The sequence below is a fragment of the Taudactylus pleione genome, unplaced genomic scaffold, assembly GCF_031769625.1.
Source record: "Taudactylus pleione unplaced genomic scaffold, aTauple2 ptg000705l, whole genome shotgun sequence".
In the NCBI taxonomy this organism is placed as follows: Eukaryota; Metazoa; Chordata; class Amphibia; order Anura; family Myobatrachidae; genus Taudactylus; species Taudactylus pleione.
This window is the reverse complement of record NW_028285107.1, coordinates 372311-385490: the sequence shown is the minus strand read 5'-3', so window position 1 is coordinate 385490 and position 13180 is coordinate 372311. Positions and strand designations below refer to the sequence as shown.

Genomic DNA, 13180 nt, shown 5'->3' with positions numbered 1-13180 from the left:
ATATGCAAAAATCGTTTGTAGTTAAAAAAAAATCGTTCATTATGGAGCATACACACGGTCAGATTTGTCAGACTTGTCAGATGAACGATTTGACCAAAGATTTGAACGATTGAACGATTTTTGACTGCATTAAAATGAATGGAATCGTCCAAGTCTGACTGCAAACACATCAGATGTCAGATATCGTTATCTGACAAACGGGAACGCGCACTGTAGATCGTCCATCGTTCAGGCATGTCAGATATGTCAGATTTTCCTTCAGATATGAACGACTGAACGATTTTTAAATCGTTATCGTTCATATCTGTAGGAAAAATCTGACCGTGTGTATGCACCAATAACACTTTAAAAAATCTGACAGATAATCTGACAGAAAATAGTTCATAAAATCGTTGGTAACAAAATCGTTGTGTGTGTATGCAGCTTTACGCTCTACCAGGGCACCTAACACTTGCTTGCTTTGTATAATAGCTTATCCGGGTGTTATGGTCCCGAATGTAGCAATGTATATTATCCATGTCCTGTATTGTATTGTACTGTACTGTAAGTCGCTGTAAATCAACCTGTTTATGTACTTTGTAAAGGCGCTGTGGAACATTTGTGGCGAAATATAAACGATAATAATAAAGACAGAGTCATTGTGTATCTTTGGGAAACAGATAGTCTTTGCATAGACTAGCTGGTATTAAAATTAACAACTCCAGTCAGAATAGGCATTTTATGTTAATCAGAACTTGTTTGCCCAGACAATAGATCCATTTGTTTTGAATAAGTTTACTTTTATCAAGTTACCAAGATTTGTGAAAGTCCAAATATGCTAAGACATTTGGAAGGCCTCATTACAATAAAAATACAAAGAAGTGAAGGCTTTGATCATAGAGCTTTGACCTAAATTAGAATTCTATTCAACAATGGAAAAGAATATTCCTTTATAGGAAGTGATGTGTACATAACTTAATGTACAGCACAGAGAATACAGACAAGGTTATGTCACTTTGAAGCATACCATGAGAAAAGCCCAGATACATCAGATTAGGAATATAAATAGGAATTGTGAGTCTGCAGTTAAAGGGCCTGATTTATGCTAATTCAATCGCAGCTACATTCTCTCACGGATCGCAGTTGCTAAAATATGCTAATGCCTTCCAAAGCACAGCCAAGCATAGCGGCGTCCACCGCTGCCTTCTCATATCCATCTGTCACGCACCAACGTATACATCGGTAACAATGATGCACATCGGCCGTTCCATCCGTCATTATCTTGCACGACGCCGCATGTGATATTGTCTGCAGCACAGCCGGCCTGGAAGATATCGCCAACGACCGTGGGAGCGTGCAGATTGGCCGTACACACTGAACGATTCAGCCAATATGTTGTTCCGATTCGTCCGGAAACGACATATCGGCCAGATATCGCTCCGGTGTGTACCCAGCTTAAGTCAAGTCTGACCAGCCACAAACGCTGCAGCTCTGCTGACCCGCAGAGGGCTCTCAGGCTGTGAAGGAAATCGCAGTGGATATTTTATGCATTCCTATGAAACGTCGTTTAAATGGTCCGACACGCCTGCGTTTTTCTAATCCCTCTAAACACGGACCCTTTTCACTCACTTTGCGAATGGTTCCTATGAGCTGCTAAGCCCAACTAGGATTTCTTCTCGCATCGATCCATCGATGCGAGCAGAAATTCGACAAAAGTCCAGGCGCGATGCTGTTTTCTGCCCTTAGCGCTGGAAAAACAGCATCGCGCTGGGAAGTTTAGTCGAAGAATGCCAGTTTTCGCGCCTAAACACCCTATTTAAAGGTGCGAGAACGAGCCTTCCCCGACCTAACTTGTCGCAGAACTGAATAGCTCCGGGAGCTCATTCCCGGCGCTATTCACTTCGCGTTTAATCTAATTGTGCCCTGTGTGTCATGCGGTCTGCTATCCCCCCTACACCCCATTCGCACACTCACGTCAGACTCCCTAAACAGACTATCATCTCTCTCTATCTTAAGCCGGGTACACACCTGAAAGATATATCTGCAGCTGGTGGTGGTTCATACACACTGAACAACCATCATCTGTCATCTAAAAATATATCTGTTGAGAGACATTGGCCAATTAATCTATTACTCTGTACACACTGACAGATCATTGCATTAATATTTGGCACATTTAATGGTTCTGGCCTTCTAGAGCACACAGAGAAAGGAAACCGGCCTTTTTTCCTCTGTCATCTGCTGCAGCTGTAACCGCAGTTGGTCACAAAATTGGGAGATATTGGGCTAAGGACTGGCTTACCTCTCAGCGCTGGTATCAGTCTGAGCAGGGCCGGTGCTAGGGTGATTGGCGCCCCCTTGCACCGTCCCTATTTTTCTATAAAGGAACAGCCCGTGGCTACGGCGTAAAAAGGGGCGTGGTCTCACAATAGTATCCCCAATTCAAATTACGCCACACAGTTACACAATTTTATTCACATTACACCACATAGTGTCCCTAATTCATGTCAACGCACAGTAGTGCCCCTTATAAACAAGGCCCACATCAGTAGTTCCCCTTATGCAGTGCCCACAGTAGTAGTGCCCCTTATGACGTCTCTATCTTCAACCACTGCGGGAGCCGCAGCTCAGGAGTGAGCTACAGCCTCTGGCTGCCGATGTAGGGAAGGAGCTACCGGGCGCCCGCTGGTAACAAAATCTCAGCGGGCGTCTGGCAAATGGAGTAGGCAGCAGCGGCAACTCTCTGCGGCACAGAGCCAGCTCAGCACATTGCACCGGCCCTGAGTGTGACCTCGGCCTGAAGGAGCTGCTACTCCAATTAGAATGTGTCTCTAGGAGGAGCCCTAATCTAATGCTACCACTATACTGGAGCCTCCTCCAGGACCTGTTGCATGTGATCCTCAGGCCCAGGGTGTGCCTGCCCCGATCCCCAGGGTGTGCCTCCACCAATCCCCAGCCCCAGGGTGTGCCTCCACCAATCCCCAGCCCCAGGGTGTGCCTCCACCAATCCCCAGCCCCAGGGTGTGCCTCCACCAATCCCCAGCCCCAGGGTGTGCCTCCACCAATCCCAGCCCCAGGGTGTGCCTCCACCAATCCCCAGCCCCAGGGTGTGCCTCCACCATTAGTTCTACAGTGTGCCCACATCTGCGCTGTCCATATGTGGACAGAGCACATTCACAGCTCCTGTATGGTCTGCATACATGTCCCACGCTGATGTCGGCTCCCGATAGGACACTGCTTCCGCACGGTGATACTACTCTCTTCACCAGTCCCGTGCCGAAGTGGTCTGCAGTGAAGGCCTCCGCTCCCACGATGAGACGAGCACACGTGGCTCTCAATCCCAAAATGGAGGAGGGAAGTGGCCAGGGATTTTGCAACACCTCGTACATCGGATCCTACGCCAGCAAAACAGTATACGATGTGTATCACATCGTACACGATAGGTCGAAAACTTACAGCTTTTCCATAAACCCCGCCCTTTACAAGCACCTGTGCTAAACCATTAAGCTGATTTGAGCGGCCACCACACTTTTTGTTTGCAGTTTGGAGGCATGAAAGGAGTCAGCATTGGGAGGAGGTGCTGGTCCTTATAGTGCCATGTGGAGGTTTTTTGGGGTACCTCCAAGGTAAGTTAGCTCTCAGCTTATACATGTGCTGTTATCATGCAGTACACCAATTTGTAATTATATGACCCAGAGTGGGTGCTACTATTATGTAGCAATAATTATTTTGGGGTGAGCGTTTGGGAGTGGGGCCCCCAGGGTTGCTCTGACTGGACCTTTTTCAGGGCATCACCACTTAATTTACATAGATATTTTTTATCACTTCTCTAATTGTTTGTATATTATTTATGTCATTTTAATTCTTTCACATTTCATTAACACTTATTGATTTATACTTACACATCTATCCTTTACACTTCACTATCACCTTTTTTTCCCCCTTTTGTCCTTGGCTGGAATTTTTTGGGGTACCCTGCTTCTCGGACGTGAACCCCTTAATGTTAGGGATGCCAGTACAGAGGAGCCTTGACGCTGGCCTGGCGCTTATTCATATATTTGCAAATGTATGTAACAAATACCTCTGAATCTCTATCATTATGTAGGATTTAAGTATTTTTTGTTGATTCTGCTAAAGTGTGCTGGAGGGCAAATCCCTTTTTTCGCTTTTCCATAAGATCTACGAAGCAGAATTACCACGGCGGGGACACGCACTGTCATCGTACAAATACCGCACACGATATGTCGGATGTACACAATTGGTCGATAAGATTGTTCTAAATCGGCCATATCGTGCAAAAAATAAAATAAAAAATAGCACAGTGTACGAGCCGCTTTAGAGGGAGTTTATCTGAAGCAGAGGACTATCTGACCAGCTCAGAACAGCGCTGAGGGGGTGCTTGCCTGAAGCGGAGGACCGCCCGGCCAGCCTGCAACACCGCTCAGAGGGTGCCTGTCTGAAGCTGGGGGTTCTTTTCGGAAGCTGAGAAGCTGCCCAGCCAGAGCAAACCTATGCTCAGGGGTTGCTTGTCTGAAGATGAGGAACCACCCAGCCTGTCCAGAACGCAGCTCAGGGAGTGATTGCCTAAAGCTGATGAACTGCACGGCCAGCCCAGGACACAGCACAGGATGGGGGGGGGGGGGGGGCTTCGGATTGCTGTCAGTGCATATGAGCCAAACTTTCATTAAATAATGTAATCTGACACTCCAGATAACAGTTAAATAGCCCTGACAGAGCTTTGCAGTATGTCACAACATCAGTAAATTATTAAACGGCGATTCAAAACAGTTAACTTAATCTTCCTAAATTAAATGGCTAACATCACGGTTGCTGGTACTCCCTAGAGTTAATATGGACATACCGAAGAAGAAAAAACACTTTGTGGGGCGCTCTTGTGATGAAATTATATTCAAACATTTTTTATTTATTTTTTTAGATATTAGATTTAAAACTAAGTTGAGTAACTAGACAAAGCTACAAAGACCTATACAAAATAAAATAATAAAAAAAAAAAAAAAAAACACATTGTATTTGCAGCATCATGGAGCAGGTAACAGGTAAAAAATATAATGTACACAGAGGCCAAGGCAAAAAAAAAATAAAAAGAGGAAAAGGGTGTATACAGTATATATCTTACAGAGAAAACTTTTGTTCTTACAGTCGAAAAATTATATAATCAATTATCCACGTTTTTACTAAAGTTTTTGTTCAACTTTTTTTGCGTGTGCAAAGGGGTGGTCCACATCATTACAACACACCCTCCAAGCACTCAGTTAACTGACTGCAGGACAGGTAAAGAGCCTGCATCACGCCCACTGTCTGTATGGAATGTAGTCATAACAGTTTATAGGCTGCAGGTAATAGGCTACTGTGTTTTTTCTTATTCAAAGGAAATATTACTAGCTCTATTTACAGACTGGCATTGAGGGGCTGTGCTGTGTTTGATCCTTCTGCTCAGTTAACAGGTAGAATACTAATGCGCCAGGCACGTTATTGGAGCACTGGATATTATTTTAAGTAAATTGGCATTAATATAGGGATGGCCATCGATGATTCATAATCATCAATGGTTTATGGCCAATGTAAAATGGTTTTACATTCGATTGTGGAGAACCAGATGGTTTCCCTCAATGGAACAGCATAACTGAGTTTTTTTTACAAGGTACCGGGACACAGAGCATAGCTCCGCCACCCAACACCCATGAAACCCCGCCCACGGATCTGATTGGCCAAAGGACCAATCAGTCAAAGAACAGGGATGACCATCAGTTGGTGAAACCGTCGATGGTCATCCATCACATAGTTGGTTACTATCGATGGCCACTTACTATTTTGCCATCAATGGTAACCATACATTAATAACAATCTGCAAACTCCAGTCTCTTTTAAATGCATGGCTTTTCATTCATTTGTTGGGTTGCTGTGGAGTTTTTATTGGTAGTGTGGTAGTGGGAGGGGGGTATTGGGGGTGGGATGCAATCATTCAAGCAAAGATGTATGTAACACTATTAATTAGTGTATAGGCTGCAACCAGTAATAGGCTGCTGTGTTTTTATTTTATAATTATAAATACATTACAGCTATAAGAGTTAAACAGGAGGAAACAAGGAGAATTACAGTCACCCTGAAAGCTCTACTACTATGAAACTACATTTTTGGAAACTGCGCTTTGGCCCTTCTCCATATCCTGTACACTACTTATTAGACACCCTATATATAGCTCCTGCACTTCATCAGGGACACTCTCCCCAGCTGGATCTCGGTGACCTGGCCGTGAGTATCTGTCCACCTACCCTAACCTAATACCATCACACTATCCTCTAACCCAAACACCCTAATCCCCTATCAACCTTACCCCCCTACTCTAACCCGAATACCCACTCCGATCCCAAAAACTCTACACCAATGGTTCTCAAACTCAGGCCTCAGGCCCTCACACAGGTCACGTTTCCCAGGTCACCCAGCAGGTGCACAGGTGTATTCATTACACATGTAAAAGTTCCACTGTTGGAGCTAATTATTTTACTGGCGATTCTGTGAAAAGACCTGGAAAACATGCACTGTTTGGGGTCCTGAGGGTCGCTAGGCTGTTTCAGCGGAGCACCGCACCATGCCTTATTGGGGAAAATGATGGTGGAGCGGTCACAGCAGGTGAATGGTGCACATGAGCCCGGCATCCATTCGCAGTGACCGCAGCGCTTGGGGTAAGTGCCGGGCACGCCCGCAAGAGTGACAAAAAGGGTAAGCCTCATAAAGACACACCCCTTTTTCCTGGCCACTCCTCCTTTTCGAGCAGAAGTGCCCTTTCTCTAGGTCCATTGCCAGACCTAGAGTGAACACTACTAATACCCAAACAACCCTAACCACGGACCATAACCAAGCCTCTAATTAGTCATAGCACACCCGCCCCTAGCAAGTCACACTAGGAGTGATGACAGGTGCAGCTCTGCCAAATTTTAATTTTATATGAAATTAGCTCCTCTAATCTTCTAATCTTTAGGCCCGTATTCAAATAGTTTTGCACCCACGATAAAGTTTTGCATGCTGGACTTTCCGCCATCACGTGTTTTGGATTGAGGATTCTGACTTTTCGCTTCTAATTGAATACGGGCCTTAGTCTCTTTTTCATTATAATTAAACAGCGACGACTGTACAGGATGGCACTACAGTGTAGGACACTAAGCATAGTAAAAGACACTATTAGTAGTCCTATAGGGAGGAGAAATTCAAATCCACATTTACTAGTCCTGCACATGAGGTAGCATTATTCAGCAATATACAGAATATAGAAGTATTCGTCCCTCCTGGATACAGCGCCTAACAAAGGTCTGACTGGAAATTAAATACTGACATATGATAATGTGTACATCAACAAATGTCCAATTTTTGCAGAAATAGAAGCTTTAATATTGCATATGCTGCATTGTAGACTCTAGTTTCCGTCACACATTTTTTCTCAGTTTGTGTACGGTTTTGTCTATACAGAACAGCTATTTAGGTTTTTTCTTACTGAGGCAATGCAAAATGGTACCTTTTTGTTTCGCCATAACTAAAAGCATTATACGCATCCTACACAGCTTGTTCTCAAAGGATTTAGGGCCTGATTCAGAGCCGCTCGCTGCTGGCGAGTGCTCGCTCTGAATCAGGGCGGGGATTTTTTTTTCCTTCAGGCCGCTCACTAAACTGTGCATGACCACCCACAGCTTTTGCGAGCAGCCTGGAGATGGTCGCAATTATCGTGACTATCGGGCTTGCGAGGAGACCCCGTGGTAGGGTCTCAGCTCTCGCAAGCCCGAGTGGCCTTCCTGCTCAAATAGAGCGTTTGCTCAACCACCCCCCCCACCCGCCTACAAAACGGGGCGAGCTGTCAATCAATATTGACAGCCGCCCCGCTTATAGCGAGCCCCGGAGCAACTGAACTTCAGTCGCTCGCTGGGGCTCACGCATGCGCAGGGAGGCAAACATCGACCCGCTTGCAAGGGCCATAATTCCGCTACCTCCACACAAATAACTGTAGTGATATAACATTTCATTTGATTACCAACTGTACAGCGCTACAAAGCATGCTGGTGCTACACAGACACATGGTAATAAATTTATGCGCACGTGTTAACACACAAGTCACAACGTTTACAGATGAAGGCACAGATGCGCCCAGTTACATTGTGGCTGATCGCGCCACAACCCGTGCGCACACATCGCGCCATGCAATTCCCCACACCTGCAAACGCTACGGCTCGCACCATGCATTTCTACAGAGGTGTGGTCACGTACGCAGTGCGCATATCCGCTCGTGGGCGCACGCCTCACGCTATGCATGGCGCAAATTCACCACACCTGCTGCAACAATATAGCTGGGCATACCAGTAAAAGCATCGCAGGGCAGGACACAAAGTAACATATACAAGAAAGAAAGCAAAAACAAACATAAAAAGTTGTGAAAGTCGTAAGCAGGAAACATATGACATCAATGACGATATGGGGGGCTAATGAGACCCTGGGGTAACCACTACAGTACAGTGTGAATGACAGGACTGACTTCAGCTGTATATGGTATCATTAGGGGACGCTGCATATGGTATATAGGTCACATGCAGGCATGCTAGATATACTCAGTGTATGAGACAGTGGAGGGGTCACTGGGGCGGAGTGGGGAACCTCAGGTCCCGGGTAAGGGGTCAGGGAATCGGGTACCTGCTCGCTCTGCTCTCGGGCTGCATTCACACTAACTGATGCGGGTAGCTACAGTCACCTCGCTCACCTGTTACACAGCGCGCTCCCGCCACCAGCGACGTGCGCGGCCCCGCTGCCCCAGGGGCCGAGGCTGAAATGTGACGTTATTGTGAGAAAGGCGGCGCCCGGGACCGGGCCACGCCCCTCCATGACGTCACCTGGAACTATATATAGCTCAGTGAAGCGACAGTATTGCCGCTGTACATGAATTAGTGATTTTTGTAATGTACTATGTAGTAGCCCTTTATGTCCAGCAACTCTCCCAGGTTCTCAACGTTGATAATTTTTCTCCCTATATTCTAACTTGCTCAAGTTCACAGTACAGCTCCATAGATTTAAATGCTATTATTATTATTATTATTATTATTATGATATTGTTATTATTATTATATTATCATTAAGTTTTTATTATTATCATTATGATATTATTATATTTTCATTGTGATATTATTATTAATATTATTATTCAATTATATTATCATCATGATATTATTATATTATCATTATGATATTATTATTAATATTATTATCATTATGATATGCGAGAGCATGGGACTGTACCTCAACATCAAGAAGACAAAGATAATGACTATGGCAAGTGACTATGCAGTCCATATTGCAATCGATAATGAGGAAGTCGAATCGGTACGGGACTTCCTCTTTCTGGGTTCTAAGATTGATCGCAGTGGAGAATCATCTACTGAAATAAAGCGACGAATTGCACTTGGCCGCAGTGCTATGTTAGGAATGCCGAAGATATGGAAGAGCAACGATATCAGCAGCGCAAGAAAAGCACGGTTGGTCAATGCAATTGTTTTTCCAATCTTTATGTATGCATGCGAAACCTGGACACGCAAGAAGGCAGATCGCAAGAGAATCGACGCTTTTGAATTGTGGTGCTGGAGGCGAATGCTGCGCATACCATGGACAGCAATGAATACGAACAAGGCAATCCTAGAGCGGGTCAAACCAAAAATATCATTAGAAGGCAAGATCACCAAACAACGACTCTCGTATTTTGGACATGTCATGCGGGCTAATTCCCTAGAAACAGCGCTAATGCTTGGATTCGTCAGCGGGTCCAGAAGAAGAGGACGCCAAAGAACTCGTTAGCTGGACACAATAAAGGCTGACACGAACATGCCCATAAATGACCTGAAGGAAGCGGTCAGAGAAAGAGAAGCGTTCACTGGCGTTCACTGATCCATAAAGTGTCCAAAAGTCCATGTCGACTAAACGGATAATCATCATCATTATGATTTTATTATTATTATTTTCTAGGATTTATCCATTATTTATTGAGGATACATTTTTAAGGTGGAAAAAGAAAAAGGCATTGTAACCAAGTTAAGCAAAGTTAAGGTGCCCACACACATAGCGATATTTTACACGATCTGGCCGATTCCGACGAATCGTGACGACAGATCGTGTAAAATATGGCCAAATCGTGAGTCCTAACTCACAATCACGATGCGATGCGCGTCCCCGCTGGTCGCACATCGCATCGTCAGATCTGCCGTGCAGTAGGGCAGATCTGACAAAGTTAAGAAGCACGATAGATCTTATGCTTTTTACTCCAAATCGTGTGTAGGAGCTGCCGGGGGAGAGTTCAGGGGAAATCGCACACATCGTGTGCAGATCGGTATGTGTGTGGGCACCTTTAGACCCTTCAATGTGACCCTTCCACCTACCAATATGTATAAAATGCTATTCAATTAGCCACAAGGGGGTGGCTTGCCGTTTCAACGGTATGGATACACTGGCAACGGCACATCATCTCCCTCTCCTCACAGCCCGGATTGGCGGATTTTAGTACGCAGCCCAATGGGCATATATTATGTTTGCCGGGCGAGTCTGATGGGCCCCATACATCTGCGATGGATTGCCGCGATGCTGCAACTCGGCATCGCAGGATCGCAGAAATCCAACATGTTGGATTTTGTCGATTTGACGATCGCGATCAAAAAATGATCGCAATTGTCAAATCACGGACATTTAACATGTCAAATGTCTGCGATCCGGCGACGGATCGCAGAACATCGATCGGAAATTTCCGATGGCGATCAGAAATTTCCGATCGCATCCCTGCATTGCGGCGATCCATCGCAGATGTAAGGGCACCTTAACACAGGTGGCTGCAATCATAAATAAAGTGGGAAGTCCAGGAACAGTGAGCCTGATTCAGAGCCACTCGTAAGCGGCCGCTCGTTCGCTCTGAGCGATGTTCGCACAACTGCGCATGCGTATGGGTCGTAATGCGCATGCGCAAACCAGTCATTGCGGTCGGAAATCGTGCGCTCGCAAAACAGTGTGGGGCTGCTAATTTGATTGACAGAATGTACCGTTTGTGGGTGGTAACGGGAAGGTGCTGGAAAATGGGGGAGTGGAGACCTGAACGCAGGCGTGCCTAACGGTCAAAAGGGCGTTTAATGGGAGTGCATAATTAGTAAAGGAGCGTCATCGACCAAGTCACTTGGTTGTCTTTTAGCCTGAACTGCTCGCAGTGATAGCGGTAAGAAAAACCTACCACAAGCACTGCGAGCAGTTCAGATGTCTTTCGATGTACCCGATTAATCTAATAAATACCGGAGATGACGTGTGATGCGAACAGCAAAGGGGCGTCTTTACAAAATAGCGAGCGCATTTTTCGTTCGCTCGCTCAGACATAGAGGCGTCAACAAACTGCAAAGAGCGAGTGCTCAATTTAAATAGCCGGCCCCTTTTTTGGAACAACCGTCCGCAAATAGCGTCCAGCTCTGAATCAGGCCTAGAGTATTTTGTACCTGGTGGAAGGGGTCTTGCTGGAGGGTCTGTAAAATCACAAATGGGATTGTAGTGCAACAAGGTCTACCGAGACAGTGCAACGCAGGATGCTACAGAGTGTGGTCACTGCGCACAGGGCCGGGTTAATGGCGGGGTGACCAGGGCCCCAACCCAGGGTTGGTCTGACCCACCAATTACAGAGAACAGGCGCCCAGTGGTACCTGTGCTTGAACGATGGTCTATAGTAGTGTATCCCTATCAGTGCATGTTTTCCAGATCTCCTAGTTGGTGCACAGGTGTATATATTACTGATACATGTTAAAAGATTCACAGGTGGTGCTAATTATTTAATTTGTGATACTTAGAAGAACATGCAGCACTAGTAAAATTCTGTTGTGGTAATGGTGTGTGCCGTGGAGAGGGGTTTCCAGGCAACCGGAACCCCCCTGCATTTGCCAATACAACAGCACCAGTAGACCGTAATAGGATGCTGGGAAATCAGCAGGAGACCACCACATAAAGTACTCAGTCCGGGGCTCTCTTTGGCATATTGGGGTGGGGATGCTGACTCACTGACACATACTATTAATATGGGGGACTCTTTGTGTGGCATACTGTGACGTAAGGGGGGGCACACTAGGACACACTGAGGGGACACTGGAACATAATATAAAAAATGGGGGGCTCTTTGTGGCATACTGGGGGAGCAATGTGTGGCATGCAGGGGAGGGACTGGGACATAAATAATATGGGGGGCTCTATGTCACATACTGGGGTACAATATGTGGCATTCTGGGATGGGCACTTGGGCATAGTATTAATATGGGGGCTCTGTGGCATACTGTGTGGGAGTAGGCTGTTTTTCATACTGGGGGGGCGCATGTTTTCACTATAATAATATCACTCTTCCAAATGGAATCTCATTTCCCCTCTGATCCCCAAAGTGAGGTGCCTCTTTAAGAAAGGAGAGGGATTTTTGCAGCAAATAAAAAGAGCCAAGTTTCCAGTAACCATCACACTGACAGACAGGGAGCTGTTATACAACCGAAACACAAGAGTGCTTGTTGTAGGTGGAACAAATTGCAAGCATGCACAGTATGGTGGAATGGAACTTTTGCAAGGGCAAACATGATATTTTTATGTTGAGACAGTCTGCAGATTTTATCCCCTTTCCTGGAAATGTTACTTACCTCTGATCCGCAGGAAACAGGAGAGTCTCTTTTTCTGTCATGCAATGCAGCGTTTGTTCTAGCATAGAACCATGGTGACCGGGCACAAGCCACTTACATACAGCAGCCTCCAGCCACTCACAGTTGTTAGACCAGTGTGACTGCAACCTGTCGCTGCTTCTGCCATTGTTGATGAGTAAACAGCAGACAATGTTTTGTGGATCCCACTCAAATTACAGGTTTCACATATGTTGTATGTCCTATTAGTAAACACAAGATTTTCTTCCAGCCAAGCTTCTGCCCGATGATGAAGATGGATAACCACATATCTCTTGGGGTTATAATATGGTAGATCCACCACCACCAGGGCCGGCTCTAGGGGTGTTCGGTCAGTGCGGTCGAACATGGGTGCCACCCATAGAGGGCGCACCCCTTCCTAACATCACGATTTCTGTCCCGCTGTTCCACCCATCGGCCGAAGTGACCTGCGTGTGGTCAAATCGGGAGATTGGGGACTCCCACCGCCGGAGCTGTGC

The 13180-nt window shown here is 45.8% G+C and overlaps 1 protein-coding gene across 3 annotated transcripts in view; it reads right to left on the bottom strand.

Moving 5' to 3' along the window:
• Window positions 1-12722, bottom strand: part of LOC148477620 (beta-1,4-galactosyltransferase 3-like) — a 60890-nt gene extending 48168 nt beyond the window's left edge. Inside the window, exon 1 of one of the 3 annotated variants that reach the window (XM_088456451.1) lies at window positions 12666-12722. The gene's annotated coding sequence lies outside the window, so the exon portion shown is untranslated. The other 2 variants (XM_088456449.1, XM_088456450.1) reach the window with 2 other exon arrangements.
• Window positions 12723-13180: the final 458 nt, after the last annotated feature.